The 20628-nt window shown below is 45.8% G+C and overlaps 1 protein-coding gene across 7 annotated transcripts in view; it reads left to right on the top strand.

Moving 5' to 3' along the window:
- Positions 1-20628, top strand: part of CYSLTR1 (cysteinyl leukotriene receptor 1) — a 133880-nt gene that overhangs the window by 30639 nt on the left and 82613 nt on the right. For 5 of the 7 annotated variants that reach the window (XR_010475598.1, XR_010475595.1, XR_010475594.1 and 2 more), the window contains one exon: positions 13263-13428. The gene's annotated coding sequence lies outside the window, so the exon portion shown is untranslated. Of the gene's footprint in view, positions 1-5587; positions 5893-13262; positions 13429-17267; positions 18701-20628 lie in introns of those variants that run through there. The other 2 variants (XR_010475599.1, XM_065077383.1) reach the window with 2 other exon arrangements.

The raw sequence follows: 20628 nt of genomic DNA, 5'->3' as shown, positions 1-20628 counted from the left end.
CCGAGACTGGCGCACCGATCAAACCCTACAAGAGCAAAAGTCAACTAAACTCAATGTATTGAAGTACTCAACTAAACTCAATGTATTGAAGTGATTGGGGCTTGGTACTATAGATAATCCTCTATAAAGCCCTTTAATGTCTTCTGCCCTCAACCAAAGCCAACTGCAGCTGAAGGAAGATGAAATCCTTCTCAACTTCCCTGGCCATCCTTCAAAGTAATAACCCAGTGTGTACAGCCAGCAGAGCGTGGGCTGAGGCCCGAGGGCTAATATAATAGCAAAAGTCAGATTTGAGGTCTACTTCTGGGAGCTCCTGTCTGGTAAAGGACTCCAAGGAGAATGATTCATGGCAGAAATCAGGCTCATGAAACAATAATTTAATCATTTCATTAAGATGAGGAACAGGGCTGGCAGTCCCTACAAGTCAAAGCATCAGCGACAAGGATTTTGCTGGTTGATTTGAATAATGAAAAGCCATGAGAAGGTTTTGCCCCTATCACTACTTTCCACTATTCTGACAGAGCAGGATAAAGTCTTGAGAGGTGGTTTAATTTCCCTGCCCGAAGGGAGAGGTGCAGGGATGTATGTACATGTTACCTCAGCCCTTCCTGAGAATCACTAGCCAAGGATAATCTCATTTGGCATTTTTTGCTTATAAAGATATTTTGTAAGTGATCCTCTACACCTCTTTTAAACACCTTCAAGAAAGTGGTGGAGTGACCATCCCTAGAGGGGTTTAAAAGACGTGTAGATGTGGTTCTCAGGGACATGGTTTAGAGGTAAACTGGGCAGTGCTGGGTTAATGGTTGGACTCGATAATCTTAAAGGTCTCGTCCAACCAAAATTATTCTATGATTCTTGCACCAAGTGCTCACCTGTGCTGAGCTCCCCTGAAGCTGAGCACCACCGGTTGTGAACACCAAGTTTATGCCTCCCAGGGGGTACGGACAGAGCTGCGCTGAAGACCTACAGCCCAGCAAGTTGTGGGCAAATAGGCCAAGGAGAGCTGGGAAGAGGCGTGGAAAGGAGCTGTGGCATCCCACGAGAAGGTGGATTTGGTCTCTGACACTGGTGGGAGGGAGTAGAGAGGGAGCCAACGGGACCACGTGTCCGACCTGGGGCCTGCTTTCCATTTTGGAGAACACTGTCCTTTGCTGGCATCCCACAGGGACTGTTAAATCCAGCTGTGGGTTGGAAGGAATGAGTAAGGCTTTAGTATTACATTTGGATAGAGGAGTCAAGATTTCCTTGGCAATGATAATTCACTGGCCCTGTTGATTTCTTCAGGCGCTACTTCTCCTTTTGACAGTTTCTCCAGTATCTCTGTATTTACTTGTCTCTTTTTTTTTCTATTTTCTCTTTCAAATTAGTCTTTCACTCATCAGTCACTGTTATTCACTGACACCTGGGGAGGAAATGCAACACAATAATATCTTAGTTATGTCTGCAGCATTCTGCAGTTTCACCATGTTTGGAGCAGAAAACATCCTTCAAATTCTGGCATAACACAATGGTTAAGCTACATCCTACTTTTCTTACCTTTTTTTTCTTATTTTCTCACTTTTTTTGCTTCTTACCTACTTCATTTTCTACCCATAATGTGGATTGTATCAAACTACCAATTCCTTAAATAGTATTTCTGAAGCTGGATTATCTGTTGCCTCAAGAGTTTTGACTCTAAATTGGTGTTTCCAACCATATATGATCCAACATAGGATTAATGAGCTAGGAGAAGGAACATTGGTTGCTTTTTTGTCATTCTAAATTTGTTTCCCCCCTCTATTACAGTTGCACTTGGAGAGGGAAAGCGCAACTACCAGTTGCACTGCCCTTCAGCCAGTACCACAACTCCTATCTGTCCATTAGGGCTTAAATCTGAGCTTGAACTGGCAAAATCCCATGCAAACATTCCGTATCGTTTCTGGGGCTGTGTGAGTGTTTTGCACAGAAATCAGGCCCGCTTGACGTGTGTTGGAGCTGTGTGCGCAAACATTGTGGGAACTTACCGCAAACACGTCTTGCAAACGACTTCCCACACACACGGTGCGCAGGTTTTGCTGAGATACCCAATTAAAGAGCCAGATCGCAACGGTCATACCCGCCCTTGAGAAAACAAGTATCCTGCAGGCTGCTAATGGGCTTTTAATTTGATAACTGTCGAGTTTTGGTGCTTTAAAAGGAAAACCTTTGCAAATCTGTTTGGGAGATTGAGAAGAAAGCTTTTGAGATTGGGATGTGCCTCTGGCTTTAAAACCTGCTGAGAAACTGAAGAGGGTGGTCTGTGGGGTTCCACGCGTGAAACATCCCACCGAGTTGTCAAAGAGAGAAACAGTTCAGGCTTCTTTAAAAGTCTAATTTCAGACTAAAAGCAAAGTTTCTTATTTCCTTTCCTCCCTGAAATCAGTGGGAGGATGCACAGCAGTCCTAAACCCGCCTGTCAATCCAGCCCTAGCTAATCCCAGTTTGTGCTGGGCTTTGACTGAGAATTATAATTGCCTTTGAACTAGAACTGGACTTCAGGCTGTCTCATTTCAGGCTGGGTTATTGGGTTTGGGGTTATTTTTTTGCTTGCTGAGCTTTCATAAAACACTTTGAGGGTGTTCTTGCTTGTTTTCTTGTTTGGTTTTTCATTTGTTTGGGGTTTTTTGTTTGTTTGTTTGTTTTTCTGTTTACTTTCCATAGGCAAAACACAGCTGTACCCAGATCTGTCAGTAATCCTCAGGTTCCTCTTCCACATTAACATCTGTACTGTTCCCAGGACATCACCACATTTTTACATCTAGATTAAAACTTTTTTAGCCACAGTAAGTGACAAAATACATTGTCTTGGATAGCTGCATCTCATAAATACATGGTGCACTCATTTATTTCTGAGAACTATTGTACAGTTAAAGAAAAAAAAAGAAACCACTGGTTTGCGGTCAAGACATGCACAGTGATGTGTGAGTTTTACTCAGTTGAATAATGGTGTCAGGGAGCAAAGATCAGCCATGGCGATTCCTTTCCTTCTCCTTCTCCTTCTCTCCTTCTTTTTCTCTCTTTCTTTTTCTCTCTTTCTTTCTTTCTTTTTTATCTTTCTTCTTTTTTTTCTTTCTTCTCTCTTTCTTTCTTCTTTTTTTTCTTTCTTCTTTTCTCTCTTCTTCCCAACTGGAAAGAGAACTAAGATTTGGAAGAAGCTCAGAACAGTCGCTGTATCAGGGATTTCAAGTTAGCTCTATTAACAAGTATTTATTAGATTGCTGTAGAGCACCAGACATCAGGCTTCATCAAAACCATATCCTGCCTTTTGTCAGCGGTCTCAACAGATGCTCCAGAGGAAGGAAAGATTTACCTTCCCCAGCGTGTGGTAGAGTGGGAGGGAAATTCCAGCCCAAGCACGTGAGGACGTGGCCAGGGCTGAGCAGTTGAACCGCTCGTACTGACGGCAGCTCAGCTGTGCCCCTGACTGTTGGGACAGTCTGGACAAGGAAGAAGTGCCATTGCCCCCCAAAATGGTGCCGTGTAGGAAAAACAAAGGGAAACATATCCTGAGCGGTCTGTGGACCACAGACAGTCTGAGCCGATGTCGGGCACAGACAATTCTGAACCACAGAACAGAAGCTGCAGGGAAGTGAGAGAGAAGCAGGAGGGATTTCTGGTGAAGTCAGGCCAAATCTGGCAGCAGGAAGCAGTCGTTATTTGCTGGCAGTGTGGTTTCTTGTCAAACGTGTCAGAAGTAATCAATCCTGTTCTGGTGGGGAGTGAATGAGCGATGGCAACAAAATTTATTTTTGCTTCCTAAAGCATAGATTAAAGCGGTTGCAGAAGTGAGAGGAGCTCTGCAGCTGAGGGACTCATTGTCCTTCTGTCCTTATTCAGTCCTCTCTGTTAAGAAAAGATGACCAAAAGATGGAGGGAGGGCATTTAAATCTGGTGGTGGTGCTGTTTAAACATGACCCTTTTCACATGAAGGTCTGAACTCGTCACACAGGGCTTAGCAGCCTCTTCTATCACAGCCGTATTTTTAAAATGACATGTTTAAGCCCAAATAGCTATTTCTTCAGGCTTGAAGGAATAAAGAGCTCTTTCCTGGATCCCGACAGATTGGGACAGGAGTTTGGTGTCAGTTCCAGGCACTTTCTGTAGCAGAAGTGGAAATGCAAAGTGTCTGAAATACCTGAGCACACCCAGAGCAGTGGTGGCTGCCTGTGGCAGCAGTTTTGGTACCTCTGTCTTACCAAAACCACTTGTGAGAATCCCAGATCCTTCGTCCAACCTCAGCTGGGGCATTTAAGAGTGTGCTTGCTGATGGAAAACTGATGACCACATATCTGCAGAATGCTTTACCGCCAGCCCACGTTGCTCCAGCCCTGAGCAGTCTGGCTGTCACCGCACAGGTCCTTGCATGGTATTTCTGCAGCTTTGTGGGCAGGCTTCACAGCCCACACTGTTTCGTGCAGCTGTAGCCAGACTGTTATTAGTTCCCCAGGTCTGAAGGCCCCCGAGCTGTAAGGTGAAGCATAGACAAATGTCTGGGTATTTATATAACTTCCCTGATTAATTATTTGAGCGCCTCATGGTCTTTAATGTGCTCAGCCTACTAGGAAAGGCAGTGGTACTAGCATTGTTTCACAGAGAGGACCAAGAAACAGCAAATGCCAAGATAACTTCTGATTTCTCGTGTTGGTATCGGTCCCTTTATGCACAGGTGTTTATTTGGCTCTGCCTTTCTATCTGTCCTAATGAGCAATCTCCATGTGCAGAGGTTCATTGTCACTGCAGCTCTGATGGTGGATGCCACCGTGCCAAACCAGCTGGCCAGCCTGCCACCCTCCAGAAAGATCCTTGCAGATCTGAGGGCCTTATAGCCTTCCTAAAGACCAGAATGTGTCCAGCAGACCATGGCAGTTTCAAATCACTCCCTTCTAAAACAACAGCTGGTTCTGGAGCCGCTCACCGCTCCATCTAGACAGGGAGGCAGCCACTGTGCTGTCAGCACATGCATCTTGCGTTGCAGGACAGAGAGCTCCCCTTATTTCTGTGCTTGCTAACCCAAACTTCGCAGTCACTGGGGCTGGCTGCCAGGCTGGGCCAACCTTTTTACTTACTTGCTGGTGTGGCACTTTGTCTAGACCTTTATTTCTAAGCAGCCCTGGAAAAGATGCTGGAAAGGGTAATGCAGGTGAAGGCAGGTGCATATAGAATCATAGAGCTGCGAGGAGTGCAGCAGGAGGCTGTTCCTCACACAGACCTCGCTGCTCTTTCGGAAGCTGTTTGGGCCTTTGCTCTTGGGTTTTGCCTCTGCCAAAGCCACAGTTGATGGTTTCTGCTGGGGAAATTCGTGCTCCTTGCAGCCTTGTGGGTCTACGCCAGCATGCAGACGTGATGCAGCGCAGGAGGGATGGGAGGTGAAGACCGTCACCAGGCACATGCTGGTTTTGGGCTGGGAGGAGGCCAGCGGAGATCTGCTGAGGGGAAAAGATCAATCCTGGATGCACGAGAGCACATCCCCCCAGTGCGCTGAGCAGCTGCGGTGGTGAGGAGAGGAAAGAGGCCTCTCCTGCGCAGACAGGACATGGCTTTGCTGGAAAAGGAAGAAGGTTTCTTAGGGGGGCTGCTGAAAGGAAACCAGTATGAAAGTGACTCAGTGCCTTACTGTAGAAAATTCTGGAAGGCTGCAGGGCTCCCCAGGCAGCGATCTCATTGCAGTGATGTTTGGCAGCTGTTACATCCACTTACTAAATTTTTGGAAAGGTCAATACCCATTAATGGCCCTGAACAATCTCACCTGGGGCTCCCCCACACCCGCCCACAGCTCCATTTAAGCTCAGCTTGGGGCCATCAGCTTCTTCTTTGCCTTTGTGGGGACGTGCTTGTCTGTGATCTACCTCCAGCATGGACCTCAGCCTGCAGGTAACTGGCCCCTGGGGTGGACCCTTAGATGCACATTATAGTTTGTTTCCAGCATGGGCTTCCAGGGCTCCTGTCTTCAGGGAGCGGCTGCCTCCTGTTCAGCCTGAGGTTGTGTTATACATAATAATGCATAATACACAACCTCCTGAGAATGCCTGGGTAGCTGCTTCCTTGCAAATAAAGTACTTGCAGGTCAGTGTTTGAGTGGCTAATTTTAGGTTTTTGGAGGGGATGTGGAACTTGATAAGGTGCTGGTTTTTTCCATGTGTTCTCAGAGAAAAGTAAAGCATCTTAAAATGGGATCTGGAGCAGCCAGGATCCCATGCAGATAAAGCAGCCAGAGCCAACCTTATAGGAGCACTGAGCCCAGGGGCCACTTTTTACTTTAGTTTTACTCAGAAAAAGAAAAGAAATGCTGCCTGTGTTGGAGAGCTGATCGCTCTTGCCATCAGGAGGGTATAAATAAGGATGTCTTTTGGGTTCAGCCTCTTCAGAGGGTCTGTAAGGACCTCGCTGGGGCACAAATGAGCACTTTGCTGTGAACCACTTGTGCTGGGCTCCTCCTTTAGTTACCAGGAAGAAATGGGTATGGCTTAGGGTGTGATTGTTTTAAATACCTATTCTAGGAGAAGGAAAACTTTGCTGTTTTAAGTGCCTATTTTTCTCTAGTGACTAAAGGGAGGTCAAGATGACTGATTAGCATCTGAGATTATGCAAGTTGTGTCCCATGCCTGCTGTCTGGAGCCACAAAAAGGTTGAGATCAGATATGCCTATAGAGTTCAGACAGAAGTGAGTGAAGCTTTAAGTTAGCAGCTTGGGATTTAAGCTTCTAAATTTCATTTGGGTAGGCTGCTAAGATCCTGGAACAGCTGGCAATAAAGGCGAAAGCAGGAGCTGGGTCCCCTTGTCCTTCAACCTGGTGTCCTTCCAACTGCTGAGCTGCTCTTTCCTCCTTTCAACTATGAAACTGCTGGTAAAGGGGCAGTTTAGTCCCTTTCTGCCCTGCCAGCCTCTGTGACCTGTTTCTTGCTCTCTGGCAGGCCTGGATGTGGAATAAATCTCAATTTCACGCAATTGTGTTTACAGAGTAAATGATTTTTGTAACTGTATTTCGTAATTATGAGTTATTAGCTCCTTGGGCTTAGTTGCTATTTTAAGCTTATTTTTCAACTTCAAGCTCTGGCTAAATGGACTTTCCCTTGCTGAAAATGTGCCTTTAGAGCAGGAAGGAACTTGACTTTGTGAAGATTTATGTCCTTTTTAACCTAATTATGTGACTATTTGTAACAATAAGCTTCAGTTCCACTTCAGATAGTAAAGTTTCTGTAAGCAATTATTTGCTCCAGGCTATACGGTAGCTACCAATGAAATGAAGGAATCAATATGTATAAAACACTGGAAATGTGTTATTAATTTTGGACCCTGTCTCGAATTGTTTGTGCAGAAGTCTAAGGATGTGGAGTTGGAAATATAACGTATGCGGAACAATGCAAGAAAATGTTGATTTCTAACAAAAACAAACAAACAAAACAAGAAAACCACAAACAAACAAAACACAAACCCCCAAACAAACAAGCCAAAACCAAGCCAAAAAACACTTAAGATCATTTAAAATGAGATCTAAATGTTTTCTGGCTGAAATGAAAACAAGAGTGAAAAAATATCAATGAGTAGGGAGAGCAGAAGGTTATTTCACTGTTACTGAGAAAACGCAAAATGAAGAAAAGGTGTTTCTTTGAAACAGAGAACCTTACACAATGTTGAGATGAAGCACTTTAACCACTTGGTCTGACTGACATTCCATCCAACTGAACTTTGTTTTAGCAGTAAATACGTGGCTGAAGGTTTTGAGCAAAGATTCACCTCAGCAAGTGTTTCATCGCCCTGTTGCAGAGAGCAGTAATGGGGGAATGAAGCAACTGCTGGGTTTTTTTTTTCCTTTAATTAAAAATATATCTAGATGGACACTAATAAGGAGATGTCCCCTGTTGCTGAGGTAGCATAGGGCCTCCATGCTCCCCAGGCCCGCTGTCCCTGGGCATGCCCCTTAGGAAATGGCAGCCGAGGGGACTAACAGTGCCATTAGCTGTGGGGATGGAGGAATTGGCAAAGGGAAAAGAGTCACCATCTTGTCTCAGTGCACAGCCAGATGCTGGGGCAGGATGGTTTGCCATCAGACACCCCTTGGCCCCAGGAGCCATGGCAGGGCTGTGAGGGCAGCATGGCGTGCAAGGAACCTGCAGGTGGTTGCAGGGTGGGTGCTGCGGCAAGTGCTCGTTGTTCATCAGATATCCTCCTCAGGGTGTTTCCACCCTCGTTATTTTCTTTTTGGTGTGCATTTCTTTCATGTGTAGGATGGACCAAAAGAAGTGAGAACAGGAAAGCACAGAGCTGTATCGCTCGCCCTCCCCCAGGTGCAAGGGGGACGAGCGGGCAGCCCCAGCCGGCCATGTTTCCTCACAGCTGCTATAAGCACCAGTGCAGCACGTGTCGGCTTCTCGCTGGCAGCAGCCCCGCTTTCCTCAGGGGAGCTGTGTTGGGGCGGAACATGCCGAAAGGGCCTGGCAGCTGTGTTGGTGGAGGAGCGGCAGCTGAGTGTCCATGGTGAGGGCTGCGGGGGGTCCCCGTCCCTGCTGGCACCATCGCTCAGTGATGGTTTCTGAGGGAAGGTGCCGGTTTCTGTTGACTGAACCCAGAAATGCTTCCAATTTTCATCTGTCTGCGCAAGCATAACATGAGCATAATGGTTGGACTCCATGATCCTCAGGGTCTCTTCCAACCGAAATGAGTCTGTGATTCTATTCTAAATAGAAAGTAACAGCCCTGCGCGTTGTTTCTGCCCTCCGTTCTCCCTCCATGCACCTCTCCTGACAGTAAAGGTGTCCTGATCGTCTGCTTTCCTCCTCTCGCATGGCTTTTTTCCATCCCCATCCTCCTTCCCACATTCCTCATAAAATCCCTTCTCTGTTCTGATTTTGTTCTCTTTGTCACCAATACTTTTGTCTCCCTGTCCTCCTGGAGGCTTTTTTTCTTATGCAGGTACATCACCTTCTTTATCTTCACATCTCCCACACTTGTTTCCACTACTGTTTCTGCCAACCTGGCTCTTATTTAATTCATTTCCTGCCTCATTTTCTTTACCTCTCCCCTACCTTTTCTGTCTCTAGAAGAGTCTCCATCCCTCACAGCTCCTCAGATGTCAGTCCTTCGGGCCCTGCTCCTGCCTTTGACAATGTCTATTTTCACCTCCCTTGCTTCTCCTTTCTGCACCTCTGAGCACCCCACACCCTTTGTCCTCCACCCTCTGGTTGTTGATGGGGATCTTCACTCAGCCAGCTTCTCCAGTGCTGGCTCATGTCTTTGTCTTCTCTTTGCAGTCTCCTCCTCTGGCCTTCCATGATTCATCTTGCATTTTTTGCTCCTTCCTCATGTTGCGTGGTCCAACCTGACAACTCCAGGCTCTGCCTTTTCTCACACCCTTTTTCTGGTTGCAAGTCTACCTGGCAAGAATGCGTTGCCTTTCTCCAATGCACGTGATTTCTTGCTCAGAGATTATGGTGTTGTACTCAGCAATTCTCTTCCTCTGGGTTAATGAAATCCCAAATCCACAGTTCTGTCTTCTCTTGGCCAGAGCTCCATAGCCTCCTGATTTCCCTGCTATGTCTCTAGTCATTTTTTTTCAGCGTAAGTCTTCCTTCCTGATGTTTTTAGGTTCCTAGAGGACTCTGCACTTCATTCTCTTTTATTCTCCCTCTACATCTCATCTCTGGATCATCTCACAAATAGAAAATCTTTACCTATGCTGTGCGTTGTACAGAGTGAACCTCTCAGGTGCTTCTGGCCCATGTCCCCTTGCCCAGGTTACAACCTCAGGACAGCCAGGTGCCCACTCCAGTTCAGTGTGGTCCTTACTTGACCTTTCCAAACTTACCCCTAGATCCTTTTTAATCCCAAGAGACGGCAGAGGAATTGTATCTATCATCTGATATTACTATAGCTATTGCATCACTTAGCAAACTTATTGGAAATTAATGACTCAACCTAATGTATATGAGATGCAGCAAACAATGGCCATCTCTTCATCAGGATTTTCACATGCTTCAGCTTTTTTTCTGTTGTGTTGTTTGTTTAAGGAATGGAAACACCTTCTTAAAAGATTCCTTGACAATTAGTTGATGCTAAGAAATAACTGACCTCTCTCCAAACAGCGCTGACACAAGTTATCTCCCAGACTTCTACCTTGGTCATCCAGTTTTGTTACTAGAAAGGATTTTGGCTGCTGACATTTGTCTCCTGCTTCCCTGGAAATAACTGTGCCAGCTGATCTCCTCCTTTAAGTTTCCAGTAAATTGCATAAGCACCTGAACATGTGCACGAGTAGAGGAACAGGATGGAAGTGAGCTGGGCTGGTGCTCAGGACTGTGTGTGTGCTTCCTTAGGAAAGGAAAGAGAAAAACCTGCCATCTGGCAGAGCGACGTTATGGTTGGTCCAAGCAAAGCACCAGAGCTTTCGATTTAGAATTAAATAACTTTCTAGGAGGTGTGAAAGTGGGGAGCAAAAAGAGCTTTTGTTCTTATAAACCTCAAAGGAGAAATAAGTTGGCTTAGGGTTACAGTTTGACAGGTAATGTGTTTTGTTTTGTTTTTAGTTTTAACCACTTCATCTGTGTCTGCTTTGAAGGTCAGATGGTTTCACATCAGCTTTTTGTGGGGAGCTGAGGGTCTGGTATTATTCTGGGTCTGCTGGTGTTATTCCTGATCAACTATGCGATTATGAGCACATCAGTAGTTTCGCTTCCTTGGGTAACAGTCACTGTTGTCCATCCTGTTGCAATGAACCTTTTATAATTGTGTGGAAAATCCCCGATAACGACTAAGGTCCTTTGAGGGCAATGACTCTCTGGATTGGGGGTTAATACGGAAAGTCACAAAAAATCACACTAATTCCCATCATTTGTGTATTGTGGAATTGTTGCTCTGCAATCACCTTGTTTCTACAGGGGTATTTTAGAATCTAGTTGGGAAGATGAGCTGAGCTGCTTGGAGCAGTAGATTGGAACCAAATCCTAATGCCTGAGATCTTCAAGCACTGAAGATCTTGCAAAGCAGAGATGTTCTCATCCACCCACTGAGTTGCTTAGGGTAGTTCCTCCTCTTGTGTTGTTCCTTCTGAACACATGATGGCAGTACACGCTTTAGGCACCCGTTACAATATTTAATTTTCTAAAAATGCAATCCATTCCTTATTCTTCCCCTCTAATTCGGTTCTTATTCCTAAAATTCCTGGCATTTTCTGCTGCTGTCCTCTATTGAGGTGTGTTTTGTGCAAGCTGATGCTTCCCTTGCATAGATAACACAGGTCTGGGTGTTCCACAGGTCAGTCTGTAGCAACAGCAAAAGCAATTTCTGGCATTGGAGTAGAAAATGTTTAATCAAAGGATTCTGCCAATGGTGGAATAAAGAAGAGAAGGCAGCTCAGAGGAATGGGACCTTCAGAAGCAGTTGGAGGGGGAGCAATTCTTGCTGTGAATATGTGGCATGAGGATCTGGAGTATCTTGGTCTTGCTTGGATGAGAAGCTTTTGGACTGAGTGTTTAAAAACTCGTGAATGTCTTTTTTCTTTACCTTTGCTTAGGGGCTCATGTGGGAGGCAACAATGTTTTCCCTTCAAAGATACCCTGAGTTTTGCCTGTCAGTAGATGCACCTATGGAAGGCAGCTCCGTTTTGCTGTGTTTGACGGATTCGGGTGAGATTGTGTTGTTTGGCGTCCCGCGGCTGCCCTCTGGTGCTGCTGGGGCTGTGAGCAGACCTGGCCCGTCTCCAGGCTTCTGGTTGTCGTTAAGCAGATTTGCACACAAACTTCGTAGCCTTGAGTAACTGCGTGTTTTGTTTCACATTGCTGATCTTTTGCCATTACCCCTACTTGAGGGTGTCATTGTAGGACTAGATTTAAATTAACATCTAATACAGACACTGTTTTGCTACGGCACACCTTTTTTTTTCTGTAGAAGTTAAGTTCTTACAGCTATTTGGGTATTTCACTAGATGCTTTGTAGTTTCTGCACCTCCTTCCTTGATGCACCCTTTGATTTGGCCTCTCATTATGCTTGTATATAACTGTTTCATTTGTGATACAATGAGACCTTCAAATAGGAAAAAACACACAAAATGGTGCTCTTCTCTATTTTTGCAGCAGTATAAACTATCTGTCCATACTCCTTTATCTTTTGAAAATAAAAGAAAGGAAAAAGGAGCTGCTGTCTGGAATGTAGATGGCTTAAATTTTGACTTAGTCTGTATCACACCGGTTGAGAACAGGGAAAAGAAAATGTTGAGAAACTTGCTGTTTCCTCAGGCCCTCGCTGTCTTTAGTAGCTTCATTAGTCTCTTAATTAACTTGAGAAGATATAAATGCATAAGCCAGGTGTGGAACTAGAAATTATGACAAATAAGAGGCAAAAGGCAGCAGGCATGTGAAATTCAAGGTTTAAAATGAGCATTTTCTCGCAGGGTGCGTGAACGTACTGAACTATCTGAATAAAAAATGCTTTCTAGCAGAAGTGTGAAAAAAGAGCAGAAATTACTGCCCTTGGGAGAGGCGGCCCAAGTCCTGATCCTGCTGCCCTTGGGAGAGGCGGCCCAAGTCCTGATCCTACTGCCCTTGGGAGAGGCGGCCCAAGTCCTGATCCTACTGCCCTTGGGAGAGATGGCCCAAGTCCTGACGACCCAGGGATGCTGGAAGCAAGTCTCAGCAAAACATTTGCAACCCTGAAGAGGTTAATTGAAGAATCCCTAGTCCTAATGACAATTAATGCAAAACTCCATGTTGTTCCCAGACGGTTCCTGTGGAGTGGATTGACACAGCGCTCATGCCGCGGGATGATGGGCAGAGGAGGCAAAAATCGCTTGTGGGTTCTGGGAATTAAGACAAACAAAGCATCAGTGCTCCCGTGTAGCTTGGGCCAGCACGTAGGTGGGAAAGAGGATCAATTCAAATTTGCCAAAAACTTCTTGCTGGCGTTGCCAAAAGGGGTGTCAGAAACAGCACTCCTCCTGATTTCTAAGACTTGGTATTAATTTTTCATTTAACTGTATAATCTGCAGATTAAATGTGACAGTGGACACATCTTAAAGAGCACAGGTTTTGTAGTAAAGCACATGACATATCCCTGAAAATCCCAATTTGCCCAAATGAGGGATTTCCAAGGGCACATAGAGAGCTGTGAAGTTGGTACCGGGACTGATGTTACCTTCAAAAGTGGCATAAACGTCCATGAGCAGGACCTGCCAAACAGGGGGTGAAATCCCTGTGCCTGCAATGTGGCAGGTGCACAAATACAGGTTGCTCATGAGTATTTTCCTTTTCAGGGTCCCCTCCAGATGACAGGCAGAAGTGTTGGGATGAACCTTGGCCCTGATCCTGCTTCATCAGCACTGCTATGTGCAGGGAGCAGCACCTGCCTGCGGACACCAGCCAGCATCAGCCCGGGATTCCATCCTGCTTCTCGCTGAGCATCGTGCCTTGGGATCAGAGGTGAGGAGTTGGTGGCCGGCTGCTGGCTGTGCAAATTGCCCTTTTGGGTGTATTGTGGGTTTTATTGTTCATGAAAGCTGCAAGGAAAAGACGTTTCATGTTCCTAGAGTCTTACTGAGAGATGCGATGCTTTGCATTTTTGTCACAGTGTCTAACGAGCCGTCCCAGTGACACTTAAGAAATGGCCCTGGGCTGTGTACCAGTTGGGTATCCTAATCTCAGCTCTCCCCTGAATGTGCACTAGAGCTTGAAAGACCAAAGAGAAGCACTGACATTGCCTGTAAATGGAATTGTTGATATTTTGAAATAATTGCACAGCTGTTGTCTTGAGTTCTAACATGAAATCAGGTGTGTCAGCGGTGGTTTAGCATCCTGCGGCTAGGCATGTCGGTGGCCATAGAAGGCTGGATGATTGGCCACCCGAGGTGAAACCCAACCTGCCTGAATGTTCAGAGCCAAATAATGCCCAGCTGCCTCCTTCCCGCTGCTGGGTTTGACTTTAGCACTGGATTTGTGGAGGGGAAAAGCAATGTTGTCAGTGTTCAGGTCTGAGGGTGGAGGCTGTGGAGACACTTGTGCCCATGCTGCTGCAGGCAGAGCTTTGCTGCTGCAGGTGTCCAAACTGCGGGAGTTTACAGACTCTGGATGCTATGCCTTGTTTTGTTGGTGTGACTGTATAATTAGGTGTCTGAAGTTTTTGTTGTTTTTTTTTTTTTTAACACAAAACTGTGTCATTTCCATGGTTAGAGAGAAACCCTCTATGCAAACAGCTTCAATTCTGATACAGAAACACAGTTCTGCAGGGAACGGGCAGCTCGGCACGACGCCCGAGCCAGGGCTCGCTTCTCCCGAGTCCGTGCCAGCTCAGACCAGCTCAGCAGAAAGCTCTCCAAGGCTGGTTTTTTTCCACTTTGGTTTTGGGGGATGGATTTGGGAAAAGAAATTGAAGGTGTACCGCAGGCTGGGTGGCTTTTTTTTCTGTCTATATCTAAATACACAGCATAAAGGCCAGTCCTTCAGCTGATGGAGAAAATGGAGACTGTTTGAAGGGAGTTTAGCTTCCATGTCAGCAATCTGTCCTGCCTCTTCCTCTGTTGATCAGTGTGGCTGTGGAAGAGAGCTGCTTCAACATCAGGGGCTACAGCAGAAAAAAGACACTGCAAATGTTTCTGCATGATATACACCCCTAAAAATGAAGCCTCCTTTGCTTTCTTCTCCTATACCTTCACCAGCAAGCTTGCCTCTTCCATCAGGAAACAGTGGTTTAAGTGACGTATAGATATATAGGCCACACAGAACAAACCAAGAATTTGCAGATCCTAAAATGAAGGGTTTTCATGTTGGGGGAGTTTTTACTTTTAAATAGATCCAGCTTGAAAATAGGGCCAGTTGTTCTTGTGTGCTTGGCATTAAATTTCCTGTGGAAGTAACAGTAATAAGTGATTTAAATAATGACCTTTCCCCTTCGCCAGCTTTCTCTGCTGTCCTGAAACAAGCTTAAAAAGAGTTGCTATGGAAATTCAAACCTGCCAGGCCATATGCATAGGATTAGTGCTTGACTATGAATCAAGAAACAAAAGGAACTGGATGAGAAGTCTTTCTGTCTGAATACACATCTTCAGCAGTGATCACTTACAATCAAAATTCCTTCCTCGATGTCCTGCTGGAGGCACAAGCCTGCAAGCCTGGCACAGGGCAAGAGGAGCTGACACAAACCTATTTTTCGTTGCTATGGTGCTAGGAATAAATAGCCTCTTTTAGGATGGTCTCCAAAATACCACTGGAGCTTGCTAGTTAACACATGGTCATCTGAGTTCTGATTATCTGCATCTCTTTGTATTTCAATTTATCCCGTGTTTCCTTAGTTAAAACATTGTTTTCCATATGGGGATGTAGTCTCCTTCCTCACTTGCATTTTGTGTTCCCTGTATGAGCAGGAGTGTGAATCCCAAACCTGCCACCACCACCAGCTTCTTTCCTGACAAAATAAGTAGCAATCTCTGTGATCACTTTTATTTAGCCAAAGTCTGAAATCATGTAAAATGATGTGACACTGAGTTTCATCGTTACAAAAGTGGCTGGGGAGATGGAGGCTGTGAGGACTTTTTCCACGGGGTGACGTTGCAGTTGGACTGTGCTGCTCTGTGCTAAGTAAGATGTGACCGGGAGCTGCACAATATGGCTTGATTTGATAAGTCCCTCACTTTTTTTGGCTCGGAGTGTTATGAAGCTGAGACTTGCAGCTTCCTTCAGCTCTGGAAGTGTCTATAGGGCTCTCGCAGAGCCTGTGGTTCTGCACATGGGGCTGAGCACATTAAAAATCAGCTGGTTAAATTATTCTTGTGAACGTGTCCTTTAACGTATCGCTGGAAGTTTGTGGTGTGGCTCAGCCCATCCAGTGCAATGTCAATGATACAGATACCAGGCCCCATCTCTGGTCTTTATCCAGAGCAGTCATGCTTTGGCCGTTGCAAAAAAGAAAGGGGAAAAACCAAAACAAGAGTAGAAATATGCTTGATATTGTTTTCATGAGAGAGCACAGTGGAATATGGTGTTTCACTTTAAACTCTGCAAGAAAAGGAAGTGAATTTGATCTCTGCTCCTTGCCTACAGCCCTTTAGGTTTCTTTCTGTAGCGGTGAAGTGAGACAAAGCCAGTAAAAATCTACCCTGTTGTAGCCATTACTCTCACCCTGCTCCAGCTGCAACTGCCTGCAATTTTACTCCTGGAGCTTGGGCTATGAAACCCAGTTGGTTTTATGAGGAGCTGCTTTAAATCTCCTGCGTTACCCATCTCCCCCCAGTGCAATATTCAGAAGAGCAAGGGAAAGCAGAGCGCGGGAGAGAAGTGTGAACACTCCACCAGCAGCGGCTGCCGGCAGAGCTGTTGTTTGCTCACAGAGCCCGTGCAGCTCTTGCTGAGATTTCCTGTTTGAAACACAGAGATGACTGTGGTGGTGATCACCGTTACTAGATAAAGATCATTTTAATGGTGAGACAGTGTAGCTGAGAAGCGCTGCATGAATCGGGCCAGGGTGCTGCTTGCGTATAGATTGGTTCTTCTGTAGTGGGCAGCACCAAGCACATCCATTAGGAGCAGAGGACGTGTCCTTCTTTTCTGTAAAGCATCCAGTGAGCGACTTCACCTGAGACTGGAATCATTAACAGCTCTTAATTCCCCAACAAATCTCTCATTAGGATGGGGACTCTTACCTTGGATTCTCCCTAAATACAGACAAAAAAATGTATAGAGAGAGCGCCTATTTCTGGGAGCTCCCATGCATAACACAACTCACTTTTGAACAGAAGGGTAGTTCCAGCTCTAGCTGTTAACTCCACACACCGCAAATTACTTTGTGTAATCAGGAAACTTGTTCCATACAGCTGCTAGATAGATTTGCTTGTAGAATTTCCTTTTCCACCAAGATGTCCTTGCTGTGCTGTGACACCACAGCGTGTACTTTCCCGTAAGCATTCCCCGTGCTCTGTGTGTTCCACGGCACGTTCTCCCAGCACCTCCCTGACATCTCTGCCAGCTCCAATCTGCAGCTCAAGTGACTTGGCACCCGTTTCTCACAAAGACCCAGAGTATCCTGCACCTCTGTGCACACCCCAGGTATTTATATTTATCTTTGCCTGATTAGGGCTCATCTGTTGCAGAGTTTCTGCAGATGTTTCTTTATTCAAACCACACTTTCTGAAGGGAAGGAAAGGAGAGACACATGTGGAGGAAGGAGGTGTGTTTCATAGTATCGCTTACTCTGAAGTGACACTGATGCCAGGAAAATGTGCACATCGCTCATAGTTCTTTTTGTCACGTTTGTTCTTCCCCACCAACAGGAATTCCCTGCTTCCTCACTTACTAATTAAATCTCTCCGCTGACAATAAACCAAGAAGGTCTATCAATGAGCAGTGTGTGGTCAAATGATGGTTGGAACCGCTCAGCAGGAAATCTGGTAGGAAAATACAACTTCAGCAGCATAACAAGCTTTATTTTTAGGGTGCCCGAGTTTAACTCGGGCACAAACAGGCAGATTTCAGTTGTTGTCAGATGGCTCGTGTCCCACTGGGCTGAGTCAAATGGGTGACTCATGGCCAAGGAGGAATCGCTTTGGCAATGGGTTGTGATTTTTCTTCCCTCCTCCTGTCTAAGATGTTGAGGATGATAAAACCTCTAGTCAAAGGTGATAAAACTTGTTTGCAAAACTAGTTTCCAGCTTGTTCTGGTTAAAAAAAAAAAACCAAAAATCCTGCTTATAATAAAAAAAGCACATTGCATTGCAAAATAGTTTGAAAAGCACCTGATGTATTGAAGTTGGTGTTTTTGCAGCTGGTGAGGGCTGATGGGCTGGCCAGGTGCAAGCCAAGCCCTGAGCAGAAATATTAATCCCAGGACTGCGTTAGCTCCGTGTTTTTCCGCAGCCGCAACCCAGAGCTGGGGTTAGCAAACCCAGAGCTGGGATTAGCAAACCCGGAGCGCAGTGCTGAGCTGAGGCAGGGACAGGGATTTCAGGTGCAAGCTGGCTGGCATCTCTCCAGCTTGGCAAGTGGGTGAAAATCCTGTGGAAGATTCAAGTCCATAGACTATTTGGGGAAATTCAGGTCCTAATTCCAGCACACAGCCTCTCTCCCTCTTATTCCTTTGCTGTGCTCCTCCCAAATCCTTATCATCCTCTGTAGCACAAGCTATTCCTTCTAGAAATCGCTAAATTAGTTCCTTGAGACATATATCCACATGGTATTATTAGATTCCTTAATGTGCTCGCTTCTTACCCTTTTGCTCTTTAAAGGTCACGTGCAGTTGGATAGTGGCTGGAATACAGCAGGGATGTGATTTCAGGCCATCGCCCGTAGGGATGAGAAAACCCTGTGGTATTTCTGGTGGGTTTGTCTCTGCAAGTCAGGCTCTGATGCCTTGATGAGAGCAGCAGCTGAGTAGTGTGGGGGGACACATCACATCGAGCAACCCCCCGTATCTTACATGTGGGTGTGCAGTTACTCCTGGGTAACTCTGCGTGTAGTAGAGCTGGAAGGCAGCGAGCCTGGCTGGCTGCGGGTTGGTTTTCTTTTTTAGGGTTGTTTCTTCAGTTTCACGGCACCTTGCAAAGCCCTTGCCAGCTCTGAAGTTATTTAGAAGGAACCAGACCTGGCGACCTTTTTTCTGTTATCACGGTCACCAGGAGGTGTTTGGATCTAATGACTTGTCACCTTGCCTGCTGGGCACGTTGCTGAGAGCTGGTTCCCCTACGCGTGAGCCTTCTCCTCCACTTTGCTGTGCACAAGGTGTTGCTGTCGGGCAGGTGTTCAGGCACCAAGGACGTGAACCATTGCTGTCCAAGGTGAAATATGCTCCAGAATGCCCCTTAAAATGAGTAACAAGTCTCTCTAACGCAACATCTTGTTCTGTAGAGCTCGTCAATGTGGAAAAAGATGGATGGCTGTAGCAGAATGTACAATTAAAAGCTTATTTAGTAGTCCACTACACTGTGACACTTCTGCTTATAGCAGGTTTATACTGGTTTAACTTTCAGTGATTTTATGTACTGAAGGGTCTGTTATGAATTGATAGTTTGGTAACTCTGAGTTTGTTTACTGTTGGTTTTTCTTTTAAAGAACTTCACTCATTCTGAGATTTTGATTGTAGCACGTCCTTGGGCCCTTCACCAAAACGTTATATCACACACAGTCTGAGGCTTTGGTGTCAGACAACAACACATGTGATTTTTTTAAATACCTAAATAGCCCAAATGTCCAGTCCTGCAGCTTTTCCATCAGTCAGTCTGGCTTGAGGCCGTGGCCGTCTGTCGCACACAAGGGCTCCTCAAGCACTCAGACCATTGTTCTCACTGCTTCACAGTGGTTATCCTGAGACTTTTTTCCCCCCTTTGGCCTTGTGACTGATCTGCACACTCAAACCACCTTTGTCCAACAGGAATAAGTGATAACTGTCCAGCGGCAGGCTTCCTCATAGCTACAAAGGATGCTTTTAACAGTGTTTTTTAAAATTACCTTTCCATGGGCGGGTTGCTATATCAGCAGAAGGTACCCTGATGTCATGAGAGCTGGAGTGAAACTCAAAGAGGTTCAGATAACTAAATAAAAGCAGAGTATGAGTTGGGCTCTCAGAAGAAGGCAGGGGTTGTTTGCTGGGGGATATCCGCAGCCAGCTAGCTTATCCACCGTAAATCATGTGCACAATGAGTTCATTTCTGTATTGAACAGTGGAATAGCCCTTGAATCACCTTGTTGATAACTCTGATCTGAATCCCAGGTCTGCTGCCTTTGTGCTGAGCTCTGAGGATGAGGTGGTGTTGGTGGCTCTTGCTCTTATCAGCTGGGGAGTTCAAATGTCCAGGTGTTGTATTTAAGACTTGACATGGACATCGAAATCCACCTCCACTACACACCCACCCTTGATTCTGGGGGATGCACTGACCCGAGCTGCAAATTTGGCTTTAAAAGTTCCCGTTGTCCAACCCCCACGGACGCCCTCCCCTCAGTTGTGCCAGCACAACCATTGATGGGATAGAGCTGTTAACAGGAACCTGGTTAAATGAGCCAGGTTAAAAATAACCCCCTATTTTGGGGGTGGAAATAAGAGTTGTGTATAAAGGGTGTCCTGGTTTTGGCTGGGATAGAGTTAATTTTCTCTCTAGTAGCTGCATTTTGGGTTTAGTATGAGAAAATGTTGCTAATACACTGGAGTCTTGGTTGTTTCTGGGCAGCCAAGGACTCTTTTTTGGCTTCCCATGCTCTGCCAGGTGCACAAGAACCTGGGAAGGAGCGAAGTCAGGACAGCTGACCCAAGCTGACCAAAAGGGTGTTCCTTATACCATATGGCATCATGCTCAGTATATAAACTGCAGTTGGCCAGGAGGGGAAATACCGCTGCAGACAGGTGATTGGTGCTGTGGGTGATAAGCCAGTTGCATTGTGCATCACTTATTTTGTAAATTCTATTATAAGGCAGCAAAGGAAGAGAAAACAATAATGGAAATGTTCTTATCTCAACCCACTTGGGGCATGGGAGTGAGCGAGCAGCTGCGTGGTCCTAGTTGCCAGCTGTGGTTAAACCATGGCGAAGTGGGAGCTATAGAATAAATATTTGGGAATATGAGTGACTGCTGCATGATGGTGTCTTACATCTGCCTCCTCCATCCTCACTTCTGCCTGTGCTCTCTGACTGCAGTGCTAGTTTAT

Source organism: Columba livia, chromosome 12, assembly GCF_036013475.1.
Source record: "Columba livia isolate bColLiv1 breed racing homer chromosome 12, bColLiv1.pat.W.v2, whole genome shotgun sequence".
In the NCBI taxonomy this organism is placed as follows: Eukaryota; Metazoa; Chordata; class Aves; order Columbiformes; family Columbidae; genus Columba; species Columba livia.
This window is presented reverse-complemented; position numbering and strand designations above follow the sequence as displayed.